The sequence below is a fragment of the Lissotriton vulgaris genome, chromosome 8 (genome assembly GCF_964263255.1).
Source record: "Lissotriton vulgaris chromosome 8, aLisVul1.2, whole genome shotgun sequence".
Classification (NCBI taxonomy): Eukaryota; Metazoa; Chordata; class Amphibia; order Caudata; family Salamandridae; genus Lissotriton; species Lissotriton vulgaris.
The window spans coordinates 415,246,108-415,261,860 of NC_141696.1; the positions used below are offsets into that span (position 1 = coordinate 415,246,108).

The 15,753-nt window shown below is 46.4% G+C and overlaps 2 protein-coding genes across 2 annotated transcripts in view; one reads left to right on the top strand and one right to left on the bottom strand.

Moving 5' to 3' along the window:
• GABRB3 (gamma-aminobutyric acid type A receptor subunit beta3) overlaps positions 1-15,753 on the bottom strand; it is a 1,175,948-nt gene that overhangs the window by 796,386 nt on the left and 363,809 nt on the right. The gene's annotated exons all lie outside the window — the stretch shown is intronic.
• Positions 3,364-15,753, top strand: part of GABRA5 (gamma-aminobutyric acid type A receptor subunit alpha5) — a 552,901-nt gene continuing 540,511 nt past the window's right edge. Inside the window, exon 1 of the mRNA XM_086934182.1 lies at positions 3,364-3,770. The gene's annotated coding sequence lies outside the window, so the exon portion shown is untranslated. The remainder of the gene's footprint in view (positions 3,771-15,753) is intronic.

Genomic DNA, 15,753 nt, shown 5'->3' on the forward strand with positions numbered 1-15,753 from the left:
TCCTTGAGTGTCGAATTAATTAGACTGCTAGGTGGCGTGCCTTCCTCTTGAGTGGTGGGGTAAGGGATGATATCGGTCAAAGGTCTGGTTTTCATAGATTCAATGGAGCGCCTGCGCTCCACCCTACGTTTCTCGAGCGAGCTTTCCTTGTCCGCGTCTCCTTTAGTGGGTTTAAAATAATTATCCAGAGTCCCAGAGCTAGAGGCGCCATCCCTTGAGGGGGTTTCCCGTGGTGGAGGCGAGGGCATTGCCTTGATTGTAATGGAAAGTGGGATCAAGAGAATGGGCCCAGCCCAGCCACCTTCGGCCACTGACGGCCACAGACGGCCCGCCCTTGTCCCGGGCTTCTCCCAGCAGCAAAGCAGCAAAGCGTCCCACTCGCCGACACAGCGAGAGCAGTTAATGAGGGCTCGGTGGAAGGGTAGGAGGGGTCGGGGAGAGCGGCCCAGGTGTAGGTCTTCAGGGCTGGCGGGGCTCCTGGGAGATGCAGTCCCAGAGGAGCTCACGCACTCGCTCGCAGCCCCGCGAAAGTACTTCCCTCAGAATCCCCTTCAGCGTGCAGCAGGCAAAACACTCCTCACGCAGCGGGACCCGCGGAGCGGGTTCCGCAAGAAGTAGACTGGTGGCAGGCAAATCCACAGCAAAGCAGCAAAGCGTCCCACTCGCCGACACAGCGAGAGCAGTTAAAGAGGGCTCGGTGGAAGGGTGATATGTTATCTTGCTTGCAGCAACATGCGAGTTGGGTCTATTTGTGGGGTTTTACCTCAATAAAGAAATGTAATCGGAAATCACAGTTATCTTTAGTAATCTGCACCTGTAGTGTCTGCGGCTAATCTCAAATCCTTCTTAGTGTATCAAATGGTATCTGATAATACTGTATTAAAAGTTTTCATTATGGCATTTTAACTTATTTCATGCACTTGTGTTAACCAGATATTGCTTTTTTATTAATACCTCACGCATTGCTTTTTTTAAGAGACTCCGCACTGACATTGTAAAGATTTTATTAATCATACAGTAAAATTATGAGTGATTGACTGAGTGTAATCGAACATCTACTGCGACCTGCAGGGTCAAAAAACAAAATCCGTCCAAATTCTAAACTCTAGCCTACAAAGTGTAATAAACAATGTGTGTGGGGTGGGCAAAGGAGACAATACTGGGGCTCTGCCTACTCGAATCAATACTCTTCCAGGCATCCATACCCCTCTCACGCACACAAACACGCACATACGCAGGCACGTAGGTGAGTATGCGTGACACGTAAACACACACACAAACAACAAAAGACTTAAAAGTTGCTCAACTAAATACCAGGCTGGTAAGTAAATCTAAAAATAAAGATGGATGGACAGATGGGTGGATGGATTACTTATGAGTATAGATGACCGGATGGATGAGCAGAAAAGTTGACATATCTGTCAACAGGCGGGCTAGCAGGCAAGCAGATCGATGAAAGATAAAGCTTTGAAATATTCTTACATATTGCCTATTAATGTTTGAAAACATTATTATATGGAGTGCATGTGTATAAAAATAGGAACATTTTGCGATGTTTACTGTTCACTCTGTAATATTGCTCGAAACACTATGCTAATAAACAGATTTCCCCCCCAAAAAAATAGGAACATTTTGCACTTGCAGTATGACGGCTCTGCCGTCAACACACGTGCATTTTACTGCAAACTGATTCCTAAAACCAACGTTTCCTCAGACCCATATCTAATCAAATTGCGCAGATAAGAATCTTTCGATGGAGTCACAACACCACCCCGTGGTCAAGTAGGGTGTTGCAGCTTTATAAATTCCGCACTGTACACTAAGCTGCCAGCACAATTAGGGTTGAGCATATGTGTGCTTTTGCGCAGACTATGTTTTTGGCTTCACAGTGCGCGCAGATTTAGAGAAGCCAAATCAAGCCTTGTATTTCACAGAAACAGGCATCGTTCGTTGTTCTCCTGATGTTAAACGTGCGGTTTGCCACTGTGGTGCTAGTTACAGGCCGCCTAACAACTTTTTCTAGCTGGATTTAATTTCGGAACCATCTTTGGTAAAAAAAAAAAACAAGAACTGTCATGGAAGAGAAACATCAATCATATACCCGTTCTTCCATGACTCACGAAAGAGCCCGGGATAACGTTTTGTTAAATATAACGCATTAAGCACTGTATTTTACTTTCTTTTTTACTGCATTCTGGAGTAAACACATGTGTGAGCTTTTATTGCTTGCAGCACGGTAAAATAGAGAACATTTAGTTAGCGAGCATTAAGTGATTTCTAAATGTTAGCGAGCCTCTCTGTTCTGTTGCTAGGCGGGCCCTTAATTTCCATTTGTGTACCACTGCTAGCTTCAATCTCCCATTGTAATAATCACAGCTCCCTCCTCCATCAGCTCCTGCGTTAAATGCACAGTAATGAGGCACTCTGTCTCAGTACAATAACCACATGGAAGTAGCTAGCATCTCCGTGTTTACGTGGGCGTGTGGGGGTGTTAGTGAGCGCGCGCGTGGCTGCAGAGGGAGCGTTAATGGAAAATGAGCATGCATAGAAATGAGACTGATGGACTATGAAATGGTGAGAAGGGGAAGAACTGAGAGCTATAAAGGGTTACGAAAGATTTAAAAAAGTCGGAGTGAAGCTGTAATTGATTTGTAAGTAAATCTGTTTCCTGGAGAAGGGAGACATTAAAAACACAAGGACCGCACGAAGCCAGAGTCGACAAAAACATAAAGATCTACAACGGAAGGGAGAAGGAAGGGAGGCAGAGAGCGAGGAGGGGAAGAAAGGAAGGGGAAAGGAAGAAGCAAGGGATGTAGTGATAAAAGGTGGTAAAGGATGGGAGAAGCAAGGAATAATGTGGATAATGGTGGGAGAGAAGGAAGGAAACAATGAATGAATACGGGGAGTCTAGGGGAAGGAAGGAAGGAAGGAAGGAAGGGGGGAGGGAGGAAGGAAGGAAGGAAGGAAGGAAGGAAGGAAGGAAGGAAGGAAGGAAGGAAGGAAGGAAGGAAGGAAGGAAGGAAGGAAGGAAGGAAGGAAGGAAGGAAGGAAGGAAGGAAGGAAGGAAGGAAGGAAGGAAGGAAGGAAGGAAGGAACTAACTAACTAACTTCGTGTGGTTGGGTTATGGGCCTCTAAGATAAAGGTGGGAGATGAATGAATGAGGGTAGTCTAGGGGATGAAAGAAGGAAGGAGCTGGCACGTTACTTGTCACGCTCCACATTTTAGAAGATGCGGCGTGGCTTGCTAATGCGTGCCTCAGCTCCATACCAGACGATCATATTCACTTTCCCTCCCGTTGGTACCGCACCCAGCAACCCGGGGCGGAGGAAATGGTGGCGTTTCTGCTTCAAGGTCCCGAGCAGCTCCCCCCCTTCTGACATCCGGTACCTCGGGGGAGAGATCATGTAGGAGAGGAGGAGAAGGGGGAGCTGGGTGACGAGCTGGCACCTACAGCTCAGCTCGAACATGATAATAACAGCGAGAGGAACCCGTGGCGGAGGTGAGCGCAGAGGTGAGAAACTCGCTGAGAGCAGAGAGTTGCCGCGCAGGATCAGCACCAGAAGCGTGGGACAGCGGCGCCGCGGGGAGGAGCCTACGGCTCGGGAAGCGGGAGCCCTCCGGCCCTCCAGCACCCCTCCAGCTCACACGCCTGTCCCTCGGGGAGCGGGGACTCCAGGGGGGCTGCAATGCACAACGATGACATGTGGGACTACACGGGATTTCCCTAAAGCGCACAGCTGCACTCCATCACCGAAGAACCATCCTGTCGGTAAGTAAGAAGAGACTTTATTTTGCACAGTGTATATTTTAAAGTATACCAGAGAATGGATCGGAACGCATACTAATAAGAATACAAAATAGCAATCGTACCGATGGGGTACATGCCAGCGCTCTGGCGCGCAGCTGTCCTGAAGGACACAAGCTGCATTCCAGGCGCTATCGTGATTCAATGACGAATGGAGCGCTGGTTCCTTCTGCTACCACAGACTTTTGGGTAAGGATATAACGACTGGGCGTTACAGCTCTGCATGTTGTGACAGATCCCCATTAAATAGGCTTTGCGGGGGAAATAGGCTTTGTGGCCTGCCGGCAGAGCCGATCTCCATACAAATGTCATCAGCGAAGTTTGTGCGTGGGTGCTCAGCCGGAGCACATGCTCGGCAGAGACCTAGGAAATAGACACGGAGGGTGTCGTTTGCTCCCTTCCAAGTTCTGAACGTTCATTGAAGTGCGCTGTAACAATTCCCTAACTGTTAAATAGGACTAAAGCATATAGTACTGGTTTGGCAGCACAGCGTGGAGCATATTAGAGCTGCAACAGAGACGTGTCCCGTATGGCCCTACAGCTGGGGCCACGGTGCACCGGGCAGCCTCCTGTCACGACAAGGCTTAGCGGTGCACCCTCCTGTCACGACAAGAGCCCGCTGTGCACCGGGCAGTCTCCTGTCGCGACAAGGGGCCAGGTTACACCGGGCAGCCTCAAGTCAGGACACGGAGCCGGGTTACACCTGTGAGGACAAGGAGCCATGGTGCACGGGGCAGCCTCCTGTCAGGACAAGAGGCCGGGTTACACCTGTCCCGACAAGGGACCGCGGTGCACCAGGCAGCCTCCTGTCAGGACAAGGAGCCGCGGTGCACCGACCAGTTTCCAGTCACGACGAGGGCTCGAGGTAGGCTGGCAACCTCCCGCTGCGGAGGGCAGTCTGTCAGGACAAGGGACCGCGGTGCACCGGGCAGCGTCCTGTCACGACAAAGAGCCGCGGTTCACCGACCAGTTTCCAGTCACGACGAGGGCTCGCGGTATGCTCCCGCGGCGGAGGGCTCTCTGTCAGGACGAGGGGCTGCGGTACTCCGGCGTCCCCTTGCTGCAGTTCCAGGAGTTGAGAAGAAAGCTGGGACTGATTGGCGCATCATCCCCTTCACGGAGGGGCCGAGCGCAGACAGTCAGGGAGGGGGCGGGTCTGGGCAGACGCGGCGGCCGTCGGCGGTCTGCCCGGATCCCCGCTGGGCTTGTGAAAAAGCACACTGCGGCTCCGCAGAGTTTGAAGGGAGGTGAGGGGAGCGAGTGTTCCGAGACTCAGAACCCCACACGGCGCCGCATGGGAGCCGGAAGCACCGACGCAGGCCATAAAATAAACCGCATTGCCTAACAAATTGCACCTGCGTGGGAGTGGGGAGTTATTTTTGGTTAACATGAGTACTGCCAACAATATCGTTCCGGTAAGGCGGAGAAATGCCTCTTCAGATAATTTTGTGCCTGGCATCGGTGACACAGTCAAGCTTGGAAATATTGCACCGAGAAACAGAATGCGTCAGTTCCGAGGCGCATGTACAGAGCTAAAGATCCGTGGCTTTGCTCCAGATACAGTGGCCTGCAGTCATGAGGTCTGTGATCTAGCAGGCTGCCCCCCCAAAGCCGGCCTTTGTTAAGATAGCGCCCTGGGCGGACGAAATCTGGAGCCCTTGCTGATGCTAGCGAATTAAATGAGGTCAGCATAGGGGCCCTTTTGAGTTCACCGGTCAGTCCCTGGCTAAGTAGAGACAGCTCACTTAAATCGCCGATAGTTTACTTGCACCACGCTGATGTGAGGTGTGTGTCAGCAGGGGGTAGACGGCGAAAGGAGGGCAAGGAATGAAGTGTTAACACATTGACCACCTTATTATAATAAAAGATTAAAACCACTTACTGGAGAATCAGACAGAAACCAACACGCAGAGACATGGGCAAGGGTGGAGCACGACAAAAGGGGTGTTGCTTTTGGCATTACCTTAATGCACACAGCTCCGTTCGCCCCTCTGAATTTTGGCGCCCTGGGCTTGGGCCCAGCTTGCCCATGCTAAAGGCAGGCCCTGCTGCCTCCCCAGGGGAGCCTTGTGTGCCCCCACTCTCGTTTGCGACACCCCAAACCTGCCTTTGACCCTGGAACTGCACGTCAATAGGCCAAACGGGGACGCGTTCACTCAGACATAGGAGCACTGTGACCCCATAGCATAAATGTGAAAGAAGTTCTACAGTATCGCGTCCTCCTGCAGATCACCCTACCCGCGTGTTTATCCATCAGAGGGTGTGAGCTGTCCATGGTGTCATTGGTCAGTTAATAAACGCAGTTAAATCACAAGGCCAGCCCTGTAGCCATGGTTTCCCTGACAGGCTCAATAGGTCATATATTGTACCAGCATGCTCTGCCCAGGCGGCTCTGCGGATGGCATGAGGGAAGTCAATCCTACCCCCTTCCTTCAGGGTAGCTCTTGCAGTCCCGGCAGACTGCTCAAGCTCTTCCAATGGTGCCCAATGAGGTTATCTCATGGTTAAAGGCTCTTTTTGCTAATATTATTCGTTATTTCTACCATCTTTTAACTTTTTCTTCCTCTCTTCTGTTCCCCCTTTTCTTTTTTTCTTCATTTTACCCTACTCTGCATTCTATAACCTTATCCAATTCATTGTACCACTTCCTGATGGGTTATTACATATGGTATTAGTATTTTACCACACATTTAATGCTTAACTGTAGCTGTAGATATATAGTAATTACTTTTATTTTATAAGTGTATCTTGATTACTGTGTTTAGTAGGTGTATTAATTAGTTCTGTCCTAATATGAATATCACCTTAAAACTTAACAAACACTCTGCCTATATACAAGAAGTATGCAAATAGGGCTCTAGTTTATTTGATTTTCTTAATGAAGAGGAAAAGGTGATCATCGCATAAGTCACTTTACACAGAGCTGCCTCCGGTCAGCAGCCTGCAGACTGTGAGGGACGGCCAAGGGTGCAGATTCACATTACTTAATACCCGCTCGCTGCAGAGACACTGCCTCGAGGTCTTCTCGCTCTTGCAAGAGGACAAGACGGACCTGTTGTGTGTCACGGAATCCTGGCTTAATGACTCGTCTATGCCGGATTTGGTGGCAGCTCTGCCCCCTAAATATTCTGCTATCTATGCTGATTGGCCTGATAACATGAGGGGTGGTGGTGTTGCCTTCCTTTTCAACGACTCTTTGAAGACTGAGACACTCTGCTCTGAATGTATAGAAGGTGCTGATGTACTGGGAGTTAAGTTCTGTTCCCCTACAAACTGTGTGGTCTTCCTCTTAGTCTACCGCCCACCTAATACCACAATTGGGTTCATGGAGCCTTTTTTAAAACTGGTTCATGACCTTCGCTCCCGCTATGAAGGGTTGGTGGTGCTCAGGGATTTTAATTTTCATTGGGAAATCTCCCCGAAGGATGGGCAGACAAAACATCTTGAAGATGTCCTAACATCTCTGGGACTTAGTCAGATTGAGTGGGGGCCCACACATGAGAAGGGTCATACCCTGGATCTGGTTTGGTCTACCTGCCAACTCATCGCTCCACTGGTGGTCTCCCCTTGTTCTTGGTCAGACCACCACCTAATTGAAAGCCAATATCCACTCTTTACAAGAAGAGCAAAAGTTGAACCAGGTTGGAAAATGCTGCGTAGTTGGAAACAGGTTAAGGGGACTGTCTTAACAGCTATCTTGCTACACTCTGATCACTCCCTAACCGGGAAGGATGATCTGGAGACCGAAAGTGGTTCCTTACTATCCACAATTAAGGATGCCATCGAGATAGTAGCACCAGCTCATAGAGTTAGACTGATAGACAAGGGCAAGGGGGCACCCTGGTTCGATAATACTCTCAGGGAACAAAAACAAGTCCTTCGCCAATGCGAGAGGGTCTGGCGTAAGTCCCGCAAGCCCAGTGCTTTGGCTGCTTATACGCTGAAGTTTACAGCGTATAAAAAAGCCATCCATCTGAGGAAGGCTGAATTCTATGAGGCAATAATCTCTGAGGCTGCAAATCCGCAGAAAGAAGTGTTTAAAGTTTTAAACGACTTGCGGACGGCTAGGACGCGTAGCCCGACATTTCGTCAAAATGACTGCCAAGATTTCCAAACTTTCTTCGCGGATAAGATAAGGGACTTGATGTTAGACATCAGTCGTACCACAATTTTACATTGTTCAATTGAACCTCCATCTTCCCTCCCTAGACGGACAATGGACATTTTGACTAGGCTGCCAGCTCTCACTAAGGAGTCCCTGTCGACTTTAATGGGCCGGTTGAAGTCAGGATCTCCAGCGGACCCCTGCCCGCCCAAAATTTTTAAGCTGGGATGGTCTGGGATGGAGGATAAAGTACTTGCCCTCCTGAACCACTCCCTGGAGATGGGAATTGTCCCTTCTAATTTTAAGGAAGCACAGGTGGTCCCTCTTTTAAAGAAACCAGGTGCAGATCCAAAGAATCTTAAGAATTTCAGGCCAATCTCTCAGTTGCCTTTCTTGGCTAAAATTCTAGAGCAGCATGTCTTACAATCCCTCAGCCAGTTTCTGGAAAGTAACCATCTCCTCGAGCCTAATCAGGCGGGCTTCAGAGCTCATCACAGCACGGAATTCGTGATGCTCTCCGTGCTGGATGATCTGAGACTCAGGGCGGATAGGAAAGCTCCGTGTGCCCTGGTCTTATTGGACTTATCCGCGGCGTTTGACACCGTGAATCATGACCGATTAGTGGCACGGATAAAGAACCAAGGGATACAGGACACGGTTCTGGCTTGGCTGACCTCCTTCTTGGCCGAACGCTCGCAGCGAGTGCAACTAGCAGATCTGGTGTCTGAGCCAACCAAGTTGATCTGTGGTGTGCCCCAGGGTTCGGCTCTATCACCTCTGCTCTTTAACATCTACCTGCAGCCTTTGATAGCAGCTCTAAACCGGATGGACTGTAGGGTTTATAATTACGCCGACGACACTCACATTCTGATCCAGATCGACCGTTCATCAACGGCTTACCTGAGAATGCAAGACATTCTCAAGTTTACCATCAACTGGATGTCGGCTAACTCATCAAAAATAAACCCTGATAAAACTGAAGTTCTGGCAGTCACCACAGCCTCAAATCCATGGAGTGACCTGTTCTGGCCAGTTGAATTAGGGCCGTTTCCAGGACCTGCAGTGGCAGTAAAAAGCTTAGGCATCAAAATTGATGCTCGGCTATCTATGACACAGCAGGTGTCGGCCGTGGTGGGCACATGTGTTGGCCTGCTACGCTAGCTTCGGAAACTATCTTCCTTGCTGTCCTTTTCCACCCTGAGACTGGCGGTATCCGCCTTGATCCTGGCACGTCTTGACTACGGTAACTCCTTGTATTTTGGGCTACCGAAAAATCTTCTGGGAAGGCTCCAGGTTGTGATGAACGATGCGGCCATATTAATTTTTAGGAAACCTAGGCAGACCCGAGCAACGCCTCTGCTGCAGGACTTGCATTGGCTTCCAATTGCCCAGAGAATCAAATTTAAAAGCCTTTGTATAGCACATAAGGCCATATATGGCTCTGCCCCTAGCTACATCAAAGACCGCCTGGTCAATTACATGGCAAGCAGGGCCCTTCGGTCAGCTGGGGCTTGTAATTTAGTCTGTCCTAGGTTTAACCTTGTGTCTTTGGGCGGTAGAGCCTTTTCTAGTACCATTCCCCAGGCGTTGAACCGCCTACCAGCTGAGCTTCGGAAGGAAGCTAATCTCCTTCCTTTTAGGAAGAAACTAAAGACTGTGCTTTTCTTAGAGGCATGGGGGCCTCTGTGAGTTGGTGGCTCCTTGCTCTGCTGATGGTGTATGTCCGCTGATAGCGCTTAGATACCCCTGGGTGATAACGCGCTCTACAAGTGCATAATAACATAACTTAACATAACATAACGTTTGAACTCGCTGCTGCTCACATTCATGACAAAAGTGCCGCTCTTCTGGTCAGCTGACGTTCAGGAGGAGAGAGGGTACCAAGGCACATAAAAGAACAGAACTGTTCAGACCTGTGTCATGGCTATGGTGAGCCAAAACTCTCACTATCTACTCTTCTTCAGGAATTTAGGGCCTTAATAATGAGGCCCTGCAACAGTTTTGCTCTTTTGTTGCGCCACTCTTTGTGACGCATCGACGGCATGAAACATGCCCCTGTTGCGTCCTATTTACAAGGTGACGCATCTAAGCAGATGCGTAACTTTGTAAACCCCTGCGCTACATTATACCTGCGTCAGATATAATGTATGCAGGGTGGGCGTTCCCACGTAAGTATGCCTTGTAGAAGTGATGCAGCGAAGTCTATGAGATTTCACTGCACCACTTCTAGAGTGCAAATGCGTCAATATCTTACGGCGGCCTCACAGCAGGCATATGACTGTCGCAGGCCCTTTCACACCATGTGAAAGGACACACTGCTGGAGTTGTGTCACTTTTGTGACACCCTCCAGCAATTCATCACTTTTGCGCCTACAGATACGTCAGAAATACTGACGTATATGTAACTCCTTGCGACATGATGCATCATAAAGTAAATATGACACATCCATCATTTCGCAAGGAGGGCGCACTGAGAAATGACGCATCGCTGTTTTCACGCAGCGATAAGTCACTTCTCATAAATGAGGCCCAAACTCTTTACAGGTCAAACTTGAGAAATATCACTCACAGTGGTCGGTGAAATTCCTACAAGTAAAACTGGAGCATTTATGCTATATAAATTGATGAATGGATGGATGCATGAAAGAAACATGTTGTATAATACAGCTCTGGGAATATATTCACTTCAATGTGCTCACTGGCTTCAAGGATTGGTGTAGATTTTCTGTCTATAGAAGAATTGGTTAGTCTGAGGCTGCAGTATATCTGGACTACATGTCCATGGCCTGGGCCCTTGTGTTCTGACACTTCTTCCTTCGTTTCATCTGCTGGATGTATCAGGGGACGGGGAACCAGAGGTGTAGATTAGACAACATTCAAGCCGCAGCCTAAGGTAATCGGGTAACAATCTGGAGGTGGTTCCACTATGAAAAAAGGCAGGATGGGCTGTTGCTCTTTTTTGCTTCTTATCTGCAAAGTTTTGGAACCGGTATCTGCGTGAAAGAGGTGTGAAATGGGTGTTGCTGTAGGTGTTCCACCAAAACACCCATTGCTTTTTGATGGTGCACCAGATTTACAAGGATGTGTAAATCTGAGGCACATCCAATAATTAATGCCATTGAAAAGCAGGTGTTAGACTGGTGCAACAAGGAGGAATACTTTAATTTCTCCTCTTCATAACATGTGTATTTGTAAACTGCACTTTCATCTTGGCGCTGAATAACAGATGTTTATTGTTACCCAACTCAATGGTACTCATTTTATTGACCTCAGATGGATGAAAGGCTGAGTGAACCTGCGGGGATTTGAATCTGTGACCATGAGGTCGAACACAGACCCCTGCAGTGAATGCATTAGTCCACTGAGCCACCAGATGCGGCTTTATATATATGCTGCATTCTACAGCGCACATAGAAGGAGCAAGTCACCTTTAAGAACTGTTTATGTGCAGGAAGGTGTCCCTTCCTGCACATATACAATCATCCCTGCAATGCAGGCACCCTTGCACCATGGAGAAAGAGTGCCTGTGCTGGCACTAGGCAGCTGTTTTAGCGCCGGCACATGGGAAAACACTGGGGTTCGCCGTATTTTTTTGAATACGGTGCATCCTTGCGTTTATGAAATGACGCAGTGCAGAGCTGCTAAATTGCTTGCAGCACAGCACTCCGTAATTTCTATGTAAATATGTTCCTGAGTGTCTAAAAAATGCAAAATAGGGCTACTCAACCATAGAGTTTAAATGTAGTTTAGCACTTTATTCAGCCTACCTTCCATGACAATCAATCGTTACAAACGTTCAAAAGAGAACTGAAACTAATACTGCTCAATTGCTCCTTCCTTCCTTAATTTCTCTAAATATTTACTTTTTCTTGTACCGGGGCAAAACAGTTACCATAAATATTACCGTCTTTGCTGTTAACTCTACAGAAATGAGGATACCTCGATAGGACGCACACTACTTTTGAGTGTCATCACTAATGTACATATATGTACATTTATCATACATGAGCCTTATTTTCAGTATGATATATTGTAACAGCTTGCATTTCTGTAAATGATAGTCTGACCTACCACTGCTCGGTATGCCTATCATTTATGCTTTTATTCTTTGATTCAATTGTTGAAACGTTTTATCATCGAAAATTAGGAAGAATTTGCATCGGTTGTTCTAGACCTCAAACCCCCCACGTGTTAATTATAGTAATGTGCAATCAGGACCTTTGCACATTTTTTCAAGCACATCTTGGGTACATATTATGGCGGCAGCATATTTTCCTGGATTGTGCTGGGCACACCTTTCAAAAGGTGCGCCAGCACAAATCCAGGAAAATACGCAGCAATATGGTCAATACACTGTCCCAAATGCAGCCGGGAACTCGTGTTGCCCTTGGGGCAGCGCATTCATGTGAACAACAGAGCAGCTACTTTAAAGTCACTCAGTGTTTCTTCGTGCAGGTGGCAACCCGTCTGCACTTTTAAAGGGCATTAGAGATCACCTTTCAGGTGGGTGCAGTGAGTGACCGCACCCGCTTGCAAGGGGATGTCTGTGAGGTCATTGGGGCTCACTTCCCCCTGCCAGAGGGCTGCTATCAAGGGGGTGTCCAGACAGTGCAACTCCTGAGAGCTTTTTTGCCTCTGCACCCACTTCTGTAATGCGACGCAGACCCAGAGGCAAAGGGATTCCCTTATTTGCATGGGGCCACGTCCCATGCAAATGAGGGAATGCCCTCTTGAGGAAGCTCTGGCGCTGTATGTACGCCAGCGCTTTCAGTATTACAGAAGTGGCCGCACAAGTCTCTGCGGCCCCTTCAGTAATACTAAAATGCCCCAGGGACATGCAAAGCGGATGCAAACACCTGTTACCTCCTGTGGGGCACCTGCAAAATTCTGTCCCTTTTCTCAGATCCTAAGACTGCATGCAATGGATGTGCATTGGCTTCACTAATTTGACTTATGGTGTCATTGCTTACTAAAGTATGCTCTTTCTGATATAATGTAGCAGTACCAACATACTTGAAATGCAGACTGTGCAATCTGTTCAGCCCACAACCAGACATACCTTTGTGTTTCTGTCATGCTATTTCAAAAATAGCTTGAAGTCGCTGTGAGAAACACCTTTTTCTGGCTGCTATGGATGATTTGTGCAGGTTATTATGACTTATTTAATTTTGTTGTATTTGTAAGATGTTGTGTCATTGTATAGCCCCTTCCTGCCTTCAGGAGGGAGTCCTGTGTCAGGCATGGTTGGGGTAAAGATGCGATAGTAAAACAGCAGTTCGGTACTCTATGAAGCCTGAATGGAGCAGAACAGGCGATCAGTTGAACTTGACACAGTCGGGTCCAAGTCAAAGAGTCAGCAGAAGGAAGCTCTAGAGGATAAAGTCTTGGTTTTGTACTGATCTACCCACGTAGATCTCCATGCACCCCCGCAACTGGTTTTGGGGTGTTGATCAACATTATTTTGTCACTGGTAGCTTGAAGTAGCCTTTTCAGTTAGCTAGTTCTTCATTGGCTGTATGACTTTAAAAAGTCACACATTTTGATTTTCTTTATTGGCAACCACTGTAGAGTCTTCAAGGCTGAGGAGATGTAGAAAGGCTAGGAGCATGGTTCTAAATTCACTTCGGGTTTTGAAGGCTTTGGGCCAGGTGCCTGATTTAAAGACCATTAAAAACTTGAAGTCTATCATGATTACTCGGATAATAAGTGTGGTTTTGTAAGAAATTTGTAAGAAAGGGATTATTCTAATTCGGAGCCTTAGAAGGTAGTAAGGTGTTATGCTGACTACCTTACTTTAAATATTATAATCTGGTATTGCTGAGTATTTTAGCAAATTCAGTTTGATGATCCAAAGATGGATGCATTTTGTTTGTTGCTGTTTACTTGTTATAATGCACTTTATTTTGCATCTTGCACTTTAACCATGTATAATCTGGAGCATATATAATCTTGCAGCATTTTAGTAATCCAGATTGGATGATTTTAAAGATGAATGTAATTTGATTATTATTATTGACTCAGTCTTAATCAATGTCATTGTTAATGACTTTGCACTTGCTAAAAAAGACCTTACTTTGAGTCACAAAACAAGTCAATATAAAAGTACATTCATATGTTGTGGACTATCTACTTTGGAGCACTGGGCAACACAGCCTTAGCAGCTGTGTGAGTGCGCATTCTCCTTGATTAACAGGTCCTAGTAGTAGTGTCACAGTCTTCGAGTCATTATTGCAGAAGTGATTGGCATTGATCCATGTCTGGGCATGGGGAAGATAGTCTGAGACCTCTCTGCAACCCTGGCCTTCTTGTACAGTTTAAGACATAGAGTACATTATTTGCCAATATGTATTGCCAATTCCTCATCACTTTTTAATCTACATGGCAACTTGGAATTGAGTAGAATGACATATCAAGATTCCAATATTCTTAGGGATTTTTCACAATCACCAGCCCTAATGGTTTTTGTTATTCTATCAATAACAAAGTACTTCAAGACATTAGTGTCACTAGTATGTTTCAGATAAAAGTGTTGTGCAAAAGGATAGTTAGAATTGTTAATTGTAATGGCATGAAGGTGCTCTAAGATTAGTTTATTGACTTGCTATTTAGTGCTCCCTATGTATGGTAAGTTGCATGGGCACTCCAAAACACACACTACAAAATCAGAAGTACAGTTAATGAATTTGGTGATTTTTCGGTGTTTTCCTGTGCATAATATTGCCCACAGGAAAACACTGAAAATCACCAAATTCATAGTTCTCTGGTTCTCTGGTTATCGCTATTCTTACAAGCTGCGCAGGAACTGCATTTGTGAAAATCTGTTGAGGATTGGCGATCTGAAGCCACATAGAAATTGCTGAAGTTGGCTATAAGGTTAATCCATGGGTCACTACTCCAGTGATGTTGTTGGAGGACAGGATGGGGGCCAGTCTCACCTGACAGGTGATTTGGAAAATAAGAAAGCAAACAGTTTTACTTTGATCTGAAGTAAGCCATTGATACCCAGTGAAGTAGTCATGCTCTCTAAGAGGATGTTGTTATCAGTTGCATGAAAGGCTGCAGAGAGGTCAGGAACAATCAGTACACAGATATGGGTCTGCGTTTGACAGTGAGCAGCTGCTCACTGGCTTCCTTGTAGATGGGTTCTGTGCCACAGCGAGTGTGGATGCCATACGTATTGGTATATCCTCAACAATATATACAGTAATAAACCAAAATAGTGCCCATCTAACCTGTGATTCATAAAGTGAATAATGTGCAATAGAAGAAGGTGAAGGATAACTTACATAAAATAAACATTCTGTGGAAATTACATAAAAAAACTATTCACCATATAGAAGGAACAATTCATACATTTTTGGTACATTTCCAACCAGAGGGGGAGTATAACATACATAGAATAATCATCAGTTACACCTGTCATAGAGGACATAGAGTACATTATTTGCCAATATGTATTGACAATTCCTCATCACTTTTTAATCTACATGGCAACTTGGAATTGAGTAGAATGATATATCAAGATTCCAATATTCTTAGGGATTTTTCACAATCACCACCCCTAATGGTTTTTGTTATTCTATCAATAACAAAGTACTTCAAGACATTAGTGTCACTAGTATGTTTCAGATAAAAGTGTTGTGCAAAAGGATAGTTAGAATTGTTAATTGTAATGGCATGAAGGTGCTCTAAGATTATTTTATTGACTTTCTATTTAGTGCTCCCTATGTATGGTAAGTTGCATGGGCACTCCAAAACACACACTACAAAATCAGAAGTACAGTTAATGAATTTGGTGATTTTTCGGTGTTTTCCTGTGCATAATATTGCCCACAGGAAAAC